This window comes from Scyliorhinus torazame, unplaced genomic scaffold (assembly GCF_047496885.1).
Source record: "Scyliorhinus torazame isolate Kashiwa2021f unplaced genomic scaffold, sScyTor2.1 scaffold_161, whole genome shotgun sequence".
Classification (NCBI taxonomy): Eukaryota; Metazoa; Chordata; class Chondrichthyes; order Carcharhiniformes; family Scyliorhinidae; genus Scyliorhinus; species Scyliorhinus torazame.
The window spans coordinates 263,969-280,309 of NW_027307888.1; positions in this window are offsets into that span (position 1 = coordinate 263,969).

A 16,341-nucleotide genomic window follows, 5' to 3' on the forward strand; every position below is an offset into this window, starting at 1 on the left:
ATTCCCTATCAGAGCAAATCAACATTCTCCCCATTCCCTATCGGAACGATTGACATTACCCCCATTACCTATCGGAGCGAATGGACATTATTCCCATTCCCTATCGGAGCGAATGGAGATTATTCCCATTCCCTATCGGAGCGAATGCACGTTATTCCCATTCCCTATCGGAGCGAATGGACATTATTCCCATTCCCTATCGGAGCAAATCAACATTCTCCCCATTCCCGATCGGAACGAATGGGCATTACCCCCATTCCCTATCGGAGCGAATGGACATTACCCCCTTTCCCTCTCGGAGCGAATGGACATTATTCCCATTCCCTATCTGAGCGAATGTACATTCTCCCCATTCCCTATCGGAGCGAATGGACATTCTCCCCATTCCCTATCGGAGCGAATGGACATTATTTCCATTCCCTATCGGAGCGAATGGAAATTATTGCCATTCCATATTGGAGCGAATGGACATTATTCCCATTCCCTATCGGAGCGAATGGACATTATTCCCATTCCCAAAAGGATCGAATGGACATTATTCCCATTCCCTAACGGAGCAAATGGAAATTATTCCCATTCCATATCGGAGCGAATGGACATTATTTCCATTCCCTATCAGAGCGAATGGACGTTATTTCCATTCCCTATCGGAGCGAATGGACATTATTCCCATTCCCTATCGGAGCGAATGGACGTTATTCCCATTCCCTATCGGAACGAAAGAAGGTTATTCCCATTCCCTGTCGGAGCAAATGGACATTCCCCCCATTCCCTATAGGAGCGAAAGGACATTATTCCCATTCCCTATCGGAGCGAATGGACATTTTTCCCATTCCCTATCAGAGCGAATGGAGATTATTCCCATTCCCTATCGGAGCGAATGGACGTTATTCCCATTCCCTATCGGAGCGAATGGACATTATTCCCATTCCCTATCGGAGCGAATGGACATTATTCCCATTCCCTATCGGAGCGAATGTACGTTATTCCCATTCCCTATCGGAGCGAATGGACATAATTCCCTATCGGAGTGAATGGACATTATTCCCATTCCCTATCGGAGCGAATGGACATTATTCCCATTCCCTATCGGAGCGAATGTACATTATTCCCATTCCCAATCGGAGCGAATGGATATTATTCTCATTCCCTATAGGAGCGAATGGAAATTATTCCCATTCCCTATCGGAGCGAATGGACATTATTCCCATTCCCTATCGGAGCGAATGGACATTATTCCCATTCCCTATCGGAGCTAATGGACATTATTCCCATTCCCTATCAGAGCGAATGGACATTATTCCCATTCCCTATCAGAGCAAATCAACATTCTCCCCATTCCCTATCGGAACGATTGACATTACCCCCATTACCTATCGGAGCGAATGGACATTATTCCCATTCCCTATCGGAGCGAATGGAGATTATTCCCATTCCCTATCGGAGCGAATGCACGTTATTCCCATTCCCTATCGGAGCGAATGGACATTATTCCCATTCCCTATCGGAGCAAATCAACATTCTCCCCATTCCCGATCGGAACGAATGGGCATTACCCCCATTCCCTATCGGAGCGAATGGACATTACCCCCTTTCCCTCTCGGAGCGAATGGACATTATTCCCATTCCCTATCTGAGCGAATGTACATTCTCCCCATTCCCTATCGGAGCGAATGGACATTCTCCCCATTCCCTATCGGAGCGAATGGACATTATTTCCATTCCCTATCGGAGCGAATATACATTATTCCCATTCCCTATCGGAGCGAATGGACATTATTCCCATTCCCTATCGGTGCGAATTGACATTACCCCCATTCCCTATCGGAGCGAATGTACATTATTCACATTCCCTATCGGAGCGAATGTACATTATTCCCATTCACTAACGGTGCGAATTGACATTACCCCCATTCCCTATCGGAGCGAATGTACATTATTCACATTCCCTATCGGAGCGAATGTACATTATTCCTATTCACTATCGCAACGAATAGACATTATTCCCATTCCCTATCGGAGCGAATTTACATTCTCCCCATTCCCTATCGGAACGAATGGACATTATTTCCATTCCCTATCGGAGCGAATTCACGTTATTCCCATTCCCTATCGGAGCAAATCAACATTCTCCCCATTCCCTATCGGAACGAATGGACATTACCCCCATTCCGTATAGGAGCGAATGGACATTATTCCCATTAACTATCGGAGCGAATGGACATTATTCCCATTCCCTATCGGAGCGAATATACATTATTCCCATTCCCTATCGGAGCGAATTGACATTACCCCCATTCCCTATCAGAGCGAATGGACATTATTCCCATTCCCTATCGGAGCGAATGTACATTATTCCCATTCCCAATCGGAGCGAATGGACATTATTCTCATTCCCTATAGGAGCGAATGGACATTATTCCCATTCCCTATCGGAGCGAATGTACATTATTCCCATTCCCTATCGGAGCGAATGGACATTATTCCCATTCCCTATCGGAGCGAATGGACATTATTCCCATTACCTATCGGAGCGAATGGACATTATTCCCATTCCCTATCGGAGCGAATGCACGTTATTCCCATTCCCTATCGGAGTGAATGGACATTATTCTCATTCCCTATAGGAGCGAATGGACATTATTCCCATTCCCTATCGGAGCGAATGGACATTATTCCCATTCCCTATCGGAGCGAATGCACGTTATTCCCATTCCCTATCGGAGCGAATGGACATTATTCCCATTCACTATCGGAGTGAATGGACATTATTCCCATTCCCTATCGGAGCGAATGCACGTTATTCCCATTCCCTATCAGAGCGAATGTACATTCTCCATATTCTCTATCGGAGCGAATGGACATTATTCCCATTCCCTATCAGAGCGAATGGACATTATTCCCATTCCCTATCGGAGCGAATGCACGTTATTCCCATTCCCTATCGGAGCGAATGGACATTATTCCCATTCACTATCGGAGTGAATGGACATTATTCCCATTCCCTTTCGGAGCGAATGGACATTACTCCCATTCCCTATCAGAGCGAATGGACATTATTCCCATTACCTATCGGAGCGAATGGACATTATTCCCATTACCTATCGGAGCGAATGGACATTATTCCCATTCCCTATCGGAGCGAATGCACGTTATTCCCATTCCCTATCGGAGTGAATGGACATTATTCCCATTCCCTATCGGAGTGAATGGACATTATTCCCATTCCCTATCAGAGCGAATGGACATTATTCCCATTCCCTATGGGAGCGAATGGACATTCCCCCCCCATTCCCTATCGGAGCGAATAGACATTATTCCCATTCCCTATCGGAGCAAATCCGATCGGAGGCAGCACGGTAGCCTTGTGGATAGCACAATTGCTTCACAGCTCCAGGGTCCCAGGTTCGATTCCAGCTTGAGTCACTGTCTGTGCGGAGTCTGCACATTTTCCCCGTGTCTGCGTGGGTTTCCTCCGGGTGCTCCGGTTTCCTCCCACAGTCCAAAGATGTGCAGGTTAGGTGGATTGGCCATGATAAATTGCCCTTAGTCTCCAAAATTGCCCTTAGTGTTGGGTGGGGTTGCTGGGTTATGGGGATAGGGTGGCGGTGTTGACCTTGGGTAGGGTGCTCTTTCCAAGAGCCGGTGCAAACTCGATGGGCCGAATGGCCTCCTTCTGCACTGTAAATTCTATGAAATCTATGAAACATTCTCCCCATTCCCAATCGGAACGAATGGGCATTACACCCATTCCTTATCGGAGCGAATTGACATTACCCCCATTCCCTCTCGGAGCGAATGGACATTATTCCCATTCCCTATCTGAGCGAATGTACATTCTCCCCATTCCATATCGGAGTGAATGGACATTCTCCCCATTCCCTATCGGAGCGAATGGACATTATTTCCATTCCCTATCGGAGCGAATATACAGTATTCCCATTCCCTATCGGAGCGAATGGACATTATTCCCATTCCCTATCGGAGCGGATTGACATTACCACCATTCCCTATCGGAGCGAATTGACATTACCCCCATTCCCTATCGGAGCGAATGTACATTATTCCCATTCCCTATCGGAGCGAATGTACATTATTCCCATTCCCTATCGGAGCGAATTGACATTACCCCCATTCCCTATCGCAACAAATAGACATTATTCCCATTCCCTATCGGAGCGAATTTACATTCTCCCCATTCCCTATTGGAGCGAATGGACATTATTCCCATTTCCTATCGGAGCGAATGGACATTATTCCCATTCCCTATCGGAGCGAATGGACATTATTCTTATTCCCTATTGGAGCGAATAGACATTATTCCCATTCCCTATCGGAGCGAATGTTCATTCTCCATATTCCCTATCGGAGCAAATGGACATTATTCCCATTACCTATCGGAGCGAATGGACATTATTCCCATTCCCTATCGGGGCGAATGGACGTTATTCCCATTCCCTATCGGAGCGAATGGACGTTATTCCCATTCCCTATCGGAGCGAATAGTCATTGTTCCCATTCCCTATCGGAGCGAATGGACATTATTCCCATTCCCTATCGGAGCAAATGGACATTATTCCCATTCCCTATGGGAGCGAATGGACATTATTCCGCTTCCCTATCGGAGCGAATTCACGTTATTCCCATTCCCTATCAGAGCAAATCAACATTCTCCCCATTCCCTAGGGGAATGAATGGACATTATTCCCATTCCCTATTGGACGAATGGACATTCTCCCCATTCCCTATCGGACCGAATGGACATTATTCCTATTCCCTATCGGAGCGAATGTACATTCTCCCCATTCCCTATCGGAACGAATGGACATTATTCCCATTCCCTATCGGAGCGAATGGACATTCTCCCCATTCCCTATCGGAGCGAATGGACATTATTCCCATTCCCTATCGGAGCGAATGTACATTAAGTGGCAGCATTGTAGCACAGTGGTTAGCACTGTTGCTTCACAGTGCCAGGGTCCCAGGTTTGATTCCCGGTTTGGGTCACTGACTGTGTGGAGTCTGCCCGTTTCCCCGTGAGTGCGTGGGTTTCCTCCGGGTGCTGCGGTTTCCTTCTACAACCCAAAGATCTGCAGGTTAGGTGGATTGGCCGTGATAAATTGCCCTTAGTGTCCAAAAAGGTTAGGAGGGGTTATTGGGTTAAGGGGATAGGGTGGAAGTGAGGGCTTAAGTGGGTCGGTGCAGTCTCGATGGGCCGAATAGCCTCCTTCTGCACTGTATGTTCGACGTAAAAAATATATATATCTGTGTCTACGTATTCGCATTCCATATTGGAGCGAATGGACATTATTCCCATTCCTTATCGGAGCGAATGGACATTATTCCCATTCCCTATCAGAGCGAATGGACATTATTCCCATTCCCTATCGGAGCGAATGGACATTATTCCCATTCCCTATCAGAGCGAATGGACATTATTCCCATTCCCTATCAGAGCGAATGGACATTATTCCCTTTCCATATCGGAGCGAATGGACATTATTCCCATTTCCTATCAGAGCGAATGGACATTATTCCCATTCCCTATCGGAGCGAATGGACATTATTCCCATTGCCTATCGGAACGAATGGACATTATTCCCATTCCCTATCGGAGCGAATGGACATTATTCCCATTCCCTATCGGAGCGAATGGACATTATTCCCATTGCCTATCGGAGCGAATGGACGTTATTCCCATTCCCTATCGGAGCGAATGGACATTATTCCCATTCCCTATCGGAGCGAATGGACATTATTACCATTCGCTATCGGAGAGAATGGACATTATTCCCATTCCCTATCGGAGCGAATGGACATTCCCCCATTCCCTATTGGAGCGAATAGACATTATTCCCATCCCCTATCGCAGCGAATGGACATTATTCCCATTCCCTATCGGAGCGAATGGACATTATTCCCATTCCCTATCGGAGCGAATGGACATTCCACCATTCCCTATTCGGAGCGAATGGACATTATTCCTATTCCCTATCGGAGTGAATGGACATTATTCCCATTCCCTATAGGATCGAATGGACATTATTCCCATTCCCTAACGGAGCGAATGGACATTATTCCCATTCGATATCGGAGCGAATGGACATTATTCCCATTCCCTATCAGAGCGAATGGACGTTATTCCCATTCCATATCGGAGCGAATGGACGTTATTCCCATTCCCTATCAGAGCGAATGAACGTTATTCCCATTCCCTATCGGAACGAAAGAACGTTATTCCCATTCCCTGTCGGAGCAAATGGACATTCCTGCCATTCCCTATCGGAGCGAATGGACATTATTCCCATTCCCTATCGGAGCGATTGGACATTATTCCCATTCCCTATCGGAGCGAATGGAGATTATTCCCATTCCCTATTGGAGCGAATGGACATTTTTCCCATTCCCGATTGGAGCGAATGGACATTATTCCCATTCCCTATCGGAGCGAATGGACGTTACTCCCATTCCCTATCGGAGCGAATGGTCATTATTCCCATTCCCTATCGGAGCAAATGGACATTATTCCCATTCCCTATCGGGGTGAATGGACATTATTCCCATTCCCTATCGGACCGAATGGACATTGCCCCCATTCCCTATCGGAGCGAATGGACATTATTCCCATTCCCTATCTGAGCGAATGGACATTCTCCCAATTCCCTATCGGAGCGAATGGACATTAATCCCATTCCCTGTTGGAGCAAATTGACATTACACCATTCCCTATCGGAGCGAATTGACATTACCCCCATTCCCTATCGGAGCGAATATACATTATTCCCATTCCCTATCGGAGCGAATTGACATTACCCCATTCCCTATCGGAGCGAATTGACATTACCCCCATTCCCTATCGGAGCGAATATACATTATTCCCATTCCCAATCGGAGCGAATGGACGTTATTCTCATCCCCTATAGGAGAGAATGGGCATTATTCCCATTCCCTATTGCAGCGAATGTACATTATTCCCATTCCCAATCGGAGCGAATGGACATTATTCTCATTCCCTATAGGAGCGAATGGACATTATTCCCATTCCCTATCGGAGCGAATATACATTATTCCCTTCCCCTATCGGAGCGAATGGACATTATTCCCATTCCCTATCGGTGCGAATTGACATTACCCCCATTCCCTATCGGAGCGAATGTACATTATTCCCATTCCCTATCGGAGCGAATGGACATTATTCTCATTCCCTATAGGAGCGAATGGACATTATTCCCATTCCCTATCGGAGCGAATGTACATTCTCCATATTCCCTATCGGAGCGAATGGACATTATTCCCATTCCCTATCGGAGCGAATGGACATTATTCCCATTCCCTATCGGAGCGAATGGACATTATTCCCATTCCCTATCAGAGCGAATTCACGTTATTCCCATTCCCTATCAGAGCAAATCAACATTCTCCCCATTCCCGAGCGGAACGAATGGACATTACCCCCATTCCCTATCGGAGTGAATGGACATTATTCCCATTACCTAGCAGAGCGAATGGACATTATTCCCATTCCCTATCGGAACGAATGGAGATTATTCCCATTCCCTATCAGAGCGAATGGACGTTATTCCCATTACCTATCAGAGCGAATGGACATTATTCCCATTCCCTATCGGAGCGAATGGAGATTATTCCCATTCCCTATCGGAGCGAATGCACGTTTTTCCCATTCCCTATCGGAGTGAATGGTCATTATTACCATTCCCTATCGGAGTGAATGGACATTATTCCCATTCTCTATCAGAGCGAATGGAGATTATTCCCATTCCCTATCGGAGCGAATGGACGTTATTCCCATTCCCTATCGGAGCGAATGGAGATTATTCCCATTCCCTATTGGAGCGAATGGACATTATTCCCATTCCCTATCGGAGCGAATGGACGTTATTCCCATTCCCTATCGGAGCGAATGGACATAATTCCCATTCCCTATCGGAGTGAATGGACATTATTCCCATTCCCTATCGGAGCGAATGGACATTATTCCCATTCCCTATCGGAGCGAATGGACATTATTCCCATTCCCAATTGGAGCGAATGGACATTATTCTCATTCCCTATAGGAGCGAATGGAAATTATTCCCATTCCCTATCGGAGCGAATGTACATTCTCCATATTCCCTATCGGAGCGAATGGACATTATTCCCATTCCCTAACGGAGCGAATGGACATTATTCCCATTCCCTATCGGAGCGAATGGACATTATTCCCATTCCCTTTCAGAGCGAATGGACATTATTCCCATTCCCTATCAGAGCAAATCAACATTCTCCCCATTCCCTATCGGAACGAATGGACATTACCCCCATTCCCTATCGGAGCGAATGGAGATTATTCCCATTCCCTATCGGAGCGAATGGACATTATTCCCATTCCCTATCGGAGCGAATGGACATTTTTCCCATTCCCTATAGGATCGAATGGACATTATTCCCATTCCCTAACGGAGCGAATGGAAATTATTCCCATTCCATATCGGAGCGAATGGACATTATTTCCATTCCCTATCAGAGCGAATGGACGTTATTTCCATTCCCTATCGGAGCGAATGGACATTATTCCCTTTCCCTATCGGAGCGAATGGAAGTTATTCCCATTCCCTATCGGAGCGAATGCACGTTTTTCACATTCCCTATCGGAGCGAATGGACATTATTACCATTCCCTATCGGAGTGAATGGACATTATTCCCATTCCCTATCGGAGCGAATGGACATTATTCCCATTCCCTATCGGAGTGAATGGACATTATTCCCATTCCCTATAGGATCGAATGGACATTATTCCCATTCCCTAATGGAGCGAATGGAAATTATTCCACATTCCCTATCAGAGTGAATGGACGTTTTTCCCATTCCCTATCGGAGCGAATGGTCATTATTACCATTCCCTATCGGAGTGAATGGACATTATTCCCATTCTCTATCAGAGCGAATGGAGATTATTCCCATTCCCTATCGGAGCGAATGGACGTTATTCCCATTCCCTATCGGAGCGAATGGAGATTATTCCCATTCCCTATTGGAGCGAATGGACATTATTCCCATTCCCTATCGGAGCGAATGGACGTTATTCCCATTCCCTATCGGAGCGAATGGACATAATTCCCATTCCCTATCGGAGTGAATGGACATTATTCCCATTCCCTATCGGAGCGAATGGACATTATTCCCATTCCCAATTGGAGCGAATGGACATAATTCCCATTCCCTATCGGAGTGAATGGACATTATTCCCATTCCCTATCGGAGCGAATGGACATTATTCCCATTCCCTATCGGAGCGAATGGAAATTATTCCCATTCCCTATCGGAGCGAATGTACATTCTCCATATTCCCTATCGGAGCGAATGGACATTATTCCCATTCCCTAACGGAGCGAATGGACATTATTCCCATTCCCTATCGGAGCGAATGGACATTATTCCCATTCCCTTTCAGAGCGAATAGACATTATTCCCATTCCCTATCAGAGCAAATCAACATTCTCCCCATTCCCTATCGGAGCGAATGGACATTATTCCCATTCCCTATCGGAGCGAATGGAGATTATTCCCATTCCCTATCGGAGCGAATGGAGATTATTCCCATTCCCTATCGGAGCGAATGGACATTATTCCCATTCCCTATCGGAGCGAATGGACATTTTTCCCATTCCCTATAGGATCGAATGGACATTATTCCCATTCCCTAACGGAGCGAATGGAAATTATTCCCATTCCATAACGGAGCGAATGGACATTATATCCATTCCCTATCAGAGCGAATGGACGTTATTTCCATTCCCTATCGGAGCGAATGGACATTATTCCCTTTCCCTATCGGAGCGAATGGAAGTTATTCCCATTCCCTATCGGAGCGAATGCACGTTTTTCACATTCCCTATCGGAGCGAATGGACATTATTACCATTCCCTATCGGAGTGAATGGACATTATTCCCATTCCCTATCGGAGCGAATGTACATTATTCCCATTCCCTATCGGAGTGAATGGACATTATTCCCATTCCCTATCGGAGCGAATGGACATTATTCCCATTCCCTATCGGAGTGAATGGACATTATTCCCATTCCCTATCGGAGCGAATGGACATTATTCCCATTCCCTATCGGAGCGAATGGACATTATTCCCATGCCCTAATGGAGCGAATGGAAATTATTCCACATTCCCTATCAGAGTGAATGGACGTTATTTCCATTCCCTATCAGAGCGATTGGACGTTATTTCCATTCCCTATCGGAGCGAATGGACATTATTCCCTTTCCCTATCGGAGCGAATGGAAGTTATTCCCATTCCCTATCGGAGCGAATGCACGTTTTTCACATTCCCTATCGGAGCGAATGGACATTATTACCATTCCCTATCGGAGTGAATGGACATTATTCCCATTCCCTATCGGAGCAAATGGACATTATTCCCATTCCCTATCGGAGCGAATGGACATTATTCCCATTCCCTATAGGATCGAATGGATATTATTCCCATTCCCTAACGGAGCGAATGGAAATTATTCCCATTCCATATCGGAGCGAATGGACATTATTTCCATTCCCTATCAGAGCGAATGGACGTTATTTCCATTCCCTATCGGAGCGAATGGACATTATTCCCATTCCCTATCGGAGCGAATGGACGTTATTCCCATTCCCTATCGTAACGAAAGAACGTTATTCGCATTCCCTGTCGGATCAAATGGACATTCCCCCCATTCGCTATAGGAGCGAATGGACATTATTCCCATTCCCTATCGGAGCGAATGGACATTATTCCCATTCCCTATCGGAGCGAATGGACGTTATTCCCATTCCCTATCGGAGCGAATGGACATAATTCCCTATCGGAGTGAATGGACATTATTCCCATTCCCTATCGGAGCGAATGGACATTATTCCCATTCCCTATCGGAGCGAATGTACATTATTCCCATTCCCAATCGGAGCGAATGGACATTATTCTCATTCCCTATAGGAGCGAATGGAAATTATTCCCATTCTCTATCGGAGCGAATGTACATTCTCCATATTACCTATCGGAGCGAATGGACATTATTCCCATTCCCTATCGGAGCGAATGGACATTATTCCCATTCCCTATCGGAGAGAATGGACATTATTCCCATTCCCTATCAGAGCGAATGGACATTATTCCCATTCCCTATCAGAGCAAATCAACATTCTCCCCATTCCCTAGCAGAACAAATGGACATTACCCCCATTACCTATCGGAGCGAATGGACATTATTCCCATTCCCTATCGGAGCGAATGGAGATTATTCCCATTCCCTATCGGAGCGAATGCACGTTATTCCCATTCCCTATCGGAGCGAATGGACATTATTCCCATTCCCTATCGGAGCAAATCAACATTCTCCCCATTCCCGATCGGAACGAATGGGCATTACCCCCATTCCCTATCGGAGCGAATGGACATTACCCCCATTCCCTATCGGAGCGAATGTACATTATTCACATTCCCTATCGGAGCGAATGTACATTATTCCCATTCACTATCGGAGCGAATGTACATTATTCCCATTCCCTATCGGAGCGAATGGACATTATTCTCATTCCCTATAGGAGCGAATGGAAATTATTCCCATTCCCTATCGGAGCGAATGTACATTCTCCATATTCCCTATCGGAGCGAATGGACATTATTCCCATTCCCTAGCAGAACGAATGGACATTACCACCATTCCCTATCGGAACGATTGACATTACCCCCATTACCTATCGGAGCGAATGGACATTATTCCCATTCCCTAATGGAGCGAATGGAGATTATTCCCATTCCCTATCGGAGCGAATGCACGTTATTCCCATTCCCTATCGGAGCGAATAGACATTATTCCCATTACCGATCGGAACGAATGGGCATTACCCCCATTCCCTATCGGAGCGAATTGACATTACCCCCATTCCCTCTCGGAGCGAATGGACATTATTCCCATTCCCTATCTGAGCGAATGTACATTCTCCTCATTCCATATCGGAGCGAATGGACATTCTCCCCATTCCCTATCGGAGCGAATGGACATTATTTCCATTCCCTATCGGAGCGAATATACAGTATTCCCATTCCCTATCGGAGCGAATGGACATTATTCCCAATCCCTATCGGAGCGGATTGACATTACCACCATTCCCTATCGGAGCGAATTGACATTACCCCCATTCCCTATCGGAGCGAATGTACATTATTCCCATTCCCTATCGGAGCGAATGTACATTATTCCCATTCCCTATCGGAGCGAATGTTCATTCTCCATATTCCCTATCGGAGCAAATGGACATTATTCCCATTACCTATCGGAGCGAATGGACATTATTCCCATTCCCTATCGGATAGAATGGACATTATTCCCATTCCCTATCGGAGCGAATTGACATTCTCCCCATTCTGTATTGGAGCGAATGGACATTATTCCCATTCCCTATCAGAGCGACTGGAGATTATTCCCATTCCGTATCGGAGCGAATGGACATTATTCCCATTCCCTATCGGGTCGAATGGACGTTATTCCCATTCCCTATCGGAGCGAATGGACGTTACTCCCATTCCCTATCGGAGCGAATGGTCATTGTTCCCATTCCCTATCGGAGCGAATGGACATTATTCCCATTCCCTATCGGAGCAAATGGACATTATTCCCATTCCCTATGGGAGCGAATGGACATTATTCCGCTTCCCTATCGGAGCGAATTCACGTTATTCCCATTCCCTATCAGAGCAAATCAACATTCTCCCCATTCCCTATCGGAACGAATGGACATTACCCCCATTTCCTATCGGAGCAAATCGACATTCCGCCCATTCCCTATAGGAGCGAATGGATATTATTCCCATTACCTATCGGAGCGAATGGACATTATTCCCATTCCATATCGGAGCGAATGGATATTATCCCCATTCCCTATCGGAACGAATGCACGTTATTCCCATTCCCTATTGGAGCGATTGGACACTATTTCCATTCCCTATCGGAGAGAATGGACATTATTCCCATTCCCTATCGGAGCGAATGGACATTATTCCCATTCCCTATCAGAGCGAATGGACATTATTCCCATTCCCTATGGGAGCGAATGGACATTACCCCCATTCCCTATCGGAGCGAATGGACATTCCCCCCCCCCATTCCCTATCGAAGCGAATGGACATTATTCCCATTCCCTATCGGAGCAAATCAACATTCTCCCCATTCCCGACCGGAACGAATGGGCATTACACCATTCCCTATCGGAGCGAATTGACATTACCCCCATTCCCTATCAGAGCGAATGGACATTATTCCCATTGCCTATCGGAGCGAATATACATTATTCCCATTCCCTATCGGAGCGAATTGACATTACCCCCATTCCCTATCAGAGCGAATGGACATTATTCCCATTTTCTATCGGAGCGAATATACATTAATCCCATTCCATATCGGAGCGAATTGACATTACCCCCATTCCCTATCGGAGCGAATGTACATTATTCCCATTCCCAATCGGAGCGAATGGACATTATTCTCATTCCCTATAGGAGCGAATGGACATTATTCCCATTCCCTATCGGAGCGAATGTACATTATTCCCATTCCCAATCGGAGCGAATGGACATTATTCTCATTCCCTATCGGAGTGAATGTACATTCTCCATATTCTCCATCGGAGCGAATGGACATTATTCCCATTCCCTATCGGAGCGAATGGACATTATTCCCATTCCCAATCGGAGCGAATGGACATTATTCTCATTCCCTATCGGAGTGAATGTACATTCTCCATATTCTCCATCGGAGCGAATGGACATTATTCCCATTCCCTATCGGAGCGAATGGACATTATTCCCATTCCCTATCGGAGCGAATGGACATTACCCCCATTCCCTATCGGAGTGAATGGACATTATTCCCATTCCCTATCAGAGCGAATGGACATTATTCCCATTCCCTATCGGAGCGAATGCACGTTATTCCCATTCCCTATCGGAGCGAATGGACATTATTCCCATTCACTATCGGAGTGAATGGACATTATTCCCATTCCCTTTCGGAGCGAATGGACATTACTCCCATTCCCTATCAGAGCGAATGGACATTATTCCCATTACCTATCGGAGCGAATGGACATTATTCCCATTCCCTATCGGAGCGAATGCACGTTATTCCCATTCCCTATCGGAGTGAATGGACATTATTCCCATTACCTATCGGAGCGAATGGACATTATTCCCATTCCCTATCGGAGCGAATGCACGTTATTCCCATTCCCTATCGGAGTGAATGGACATTATTCCCATTCACTATCGGAGCGAATGGACATTATTCCCATTCCCTATCAGAGCGAATGGACATTATTCCCATTCCCTATGGGAGCGAATGGACATTCCCCCCCATTCCCTATCGGAGCGAATAGACATTATTCCCATTCCCTATCGGAGCAAATCAACATTCTCCCCATTCCCGATCGGAACGAATGGGCATTACCCCCATTCCCTATCGGAGCGAATTGACATTACCCCCATTCCCTCTCAGAGCGAATGGACAACATTCCCATTCCCTATCTGAGCGAATGTACATTCTCCCCATTCCATATCGGAGCGAATGGACATTCTCCCCATTCCCTATCGGAGCGAATGGACATTATTCCCATTCCCTATCGGAGCGAATGGACATTATTCCCATTCCCTATCGGAGCGATTGGAGATTATTCCAATTCCCTATCGGAGCGAATGCACGTTTTTCCCATTCCCTATCGGAGCGAATGGACATTATTCCCATTCCCTATCGGAGCAAATCAACATTCGCCCCATTCCCGATCGGAACGAATGGGCATTACCCCCATTCCCAATCGGAGCGAATGGACATTACCCCCATTCCCTCTCGGAGAGAATGGACATTATTCCCATTCCCTATCTGAGCGAATGTACATTCTCCCCATTCCCTATCGGAGCGAATGGACATTCTCCCCATTCCCTATCGGAGCGAATGGACATTATTTCCATTCCCTATCGGAGCGAATATACATTATTCCCATTCCCTATCGGAGCGAATGGACATTATTCCCATTCCCTATTGGTGCGAATTGACATTACCCCCATTCCCTATCGGAGCGAATGTACATTATTCACATTCCGTATCGGAGCGAATGTACATTATTCCCATTCACTATCGGAGCGAATGTACATTATTCCCATTCCCAATCGGAGCGAATGGACATTATTCTCATTCCCTATCGGAGCGAATGTACATTCTCCATATTCCCTATCGGAGCGAATGGACATTATTCCCATTCCCTATCGGAGCGAGTGGACATTAATCCCATTCCCTATCAGAGCGAATGGACATTATTCCCATTCCCTATCAGAGCAAATCAACATTCTCCCCATTCCCTAGCAGAACGAATTGACATTACCCCATTCCCTATGGGAACGATTGACATTACCCCCATTCCCTATCGGAACGATTGACATTACCCCCATTCCCTATCGGAGCGAATGTACATTATTCACATTCCCTATCGGAGCGAATGGACATTATTCACATTGCCTATCGGAGCGAATTGACATTATTCCCATTCCCTATCGGAGCGAATGGACCTTATACCCATTCCCTATCGGAGCGAATGTACATTATTCACATTCCCTATCGGAGCGAATGTACATTATTCCCATTCACTATCGCAACGAATAGACATTATTCCCATTCCCTATCGGAGCGAATTGACATTATTCCCATTCCCTATCGGAGCGAATGTACATTATTCACATTCCCTATCGGAGCGAATGGACATTATTCCCATTCCCTATCGGAGCGAATGGACATTATTCCCATTCCCAATCGGAGCGAATGGACATTATTCCCATTCACTATCGCAACGAATAGTCATTGTTCCCATTCCCTATCGGAGCAAATTGACATTATTCCCATTCCCTAACGGAGCGAATGTACATTATTCACATTCCCTATCGGAGCGAATGTACATTATTCCCATTCACTATCGCAACGAATAGACATTATTCCCATTCCCTATCGGAACGAATGGACATTATTTCCATTCCCTATCGGAGCGAATGGACATTATTCCCATTCCCTAGCGGAGCGAATTCACGTTATTCCCATTCCCTATCAGAGCAAATCAACATTCTCCCCATTCCCTATCGGAACGAATGGACATTACCCCCATTCCCAAGAGGAGCGAATGGACATTATTCCCATTAACTATCGGAGCGAATGGACATTATTCCCATTCCCTATCGGAGCGAATATACATTATTCCCATTGCCTATCGGAGCGAATATACATTATTCCCATTCCCTATCGGAGCGAATTGACAT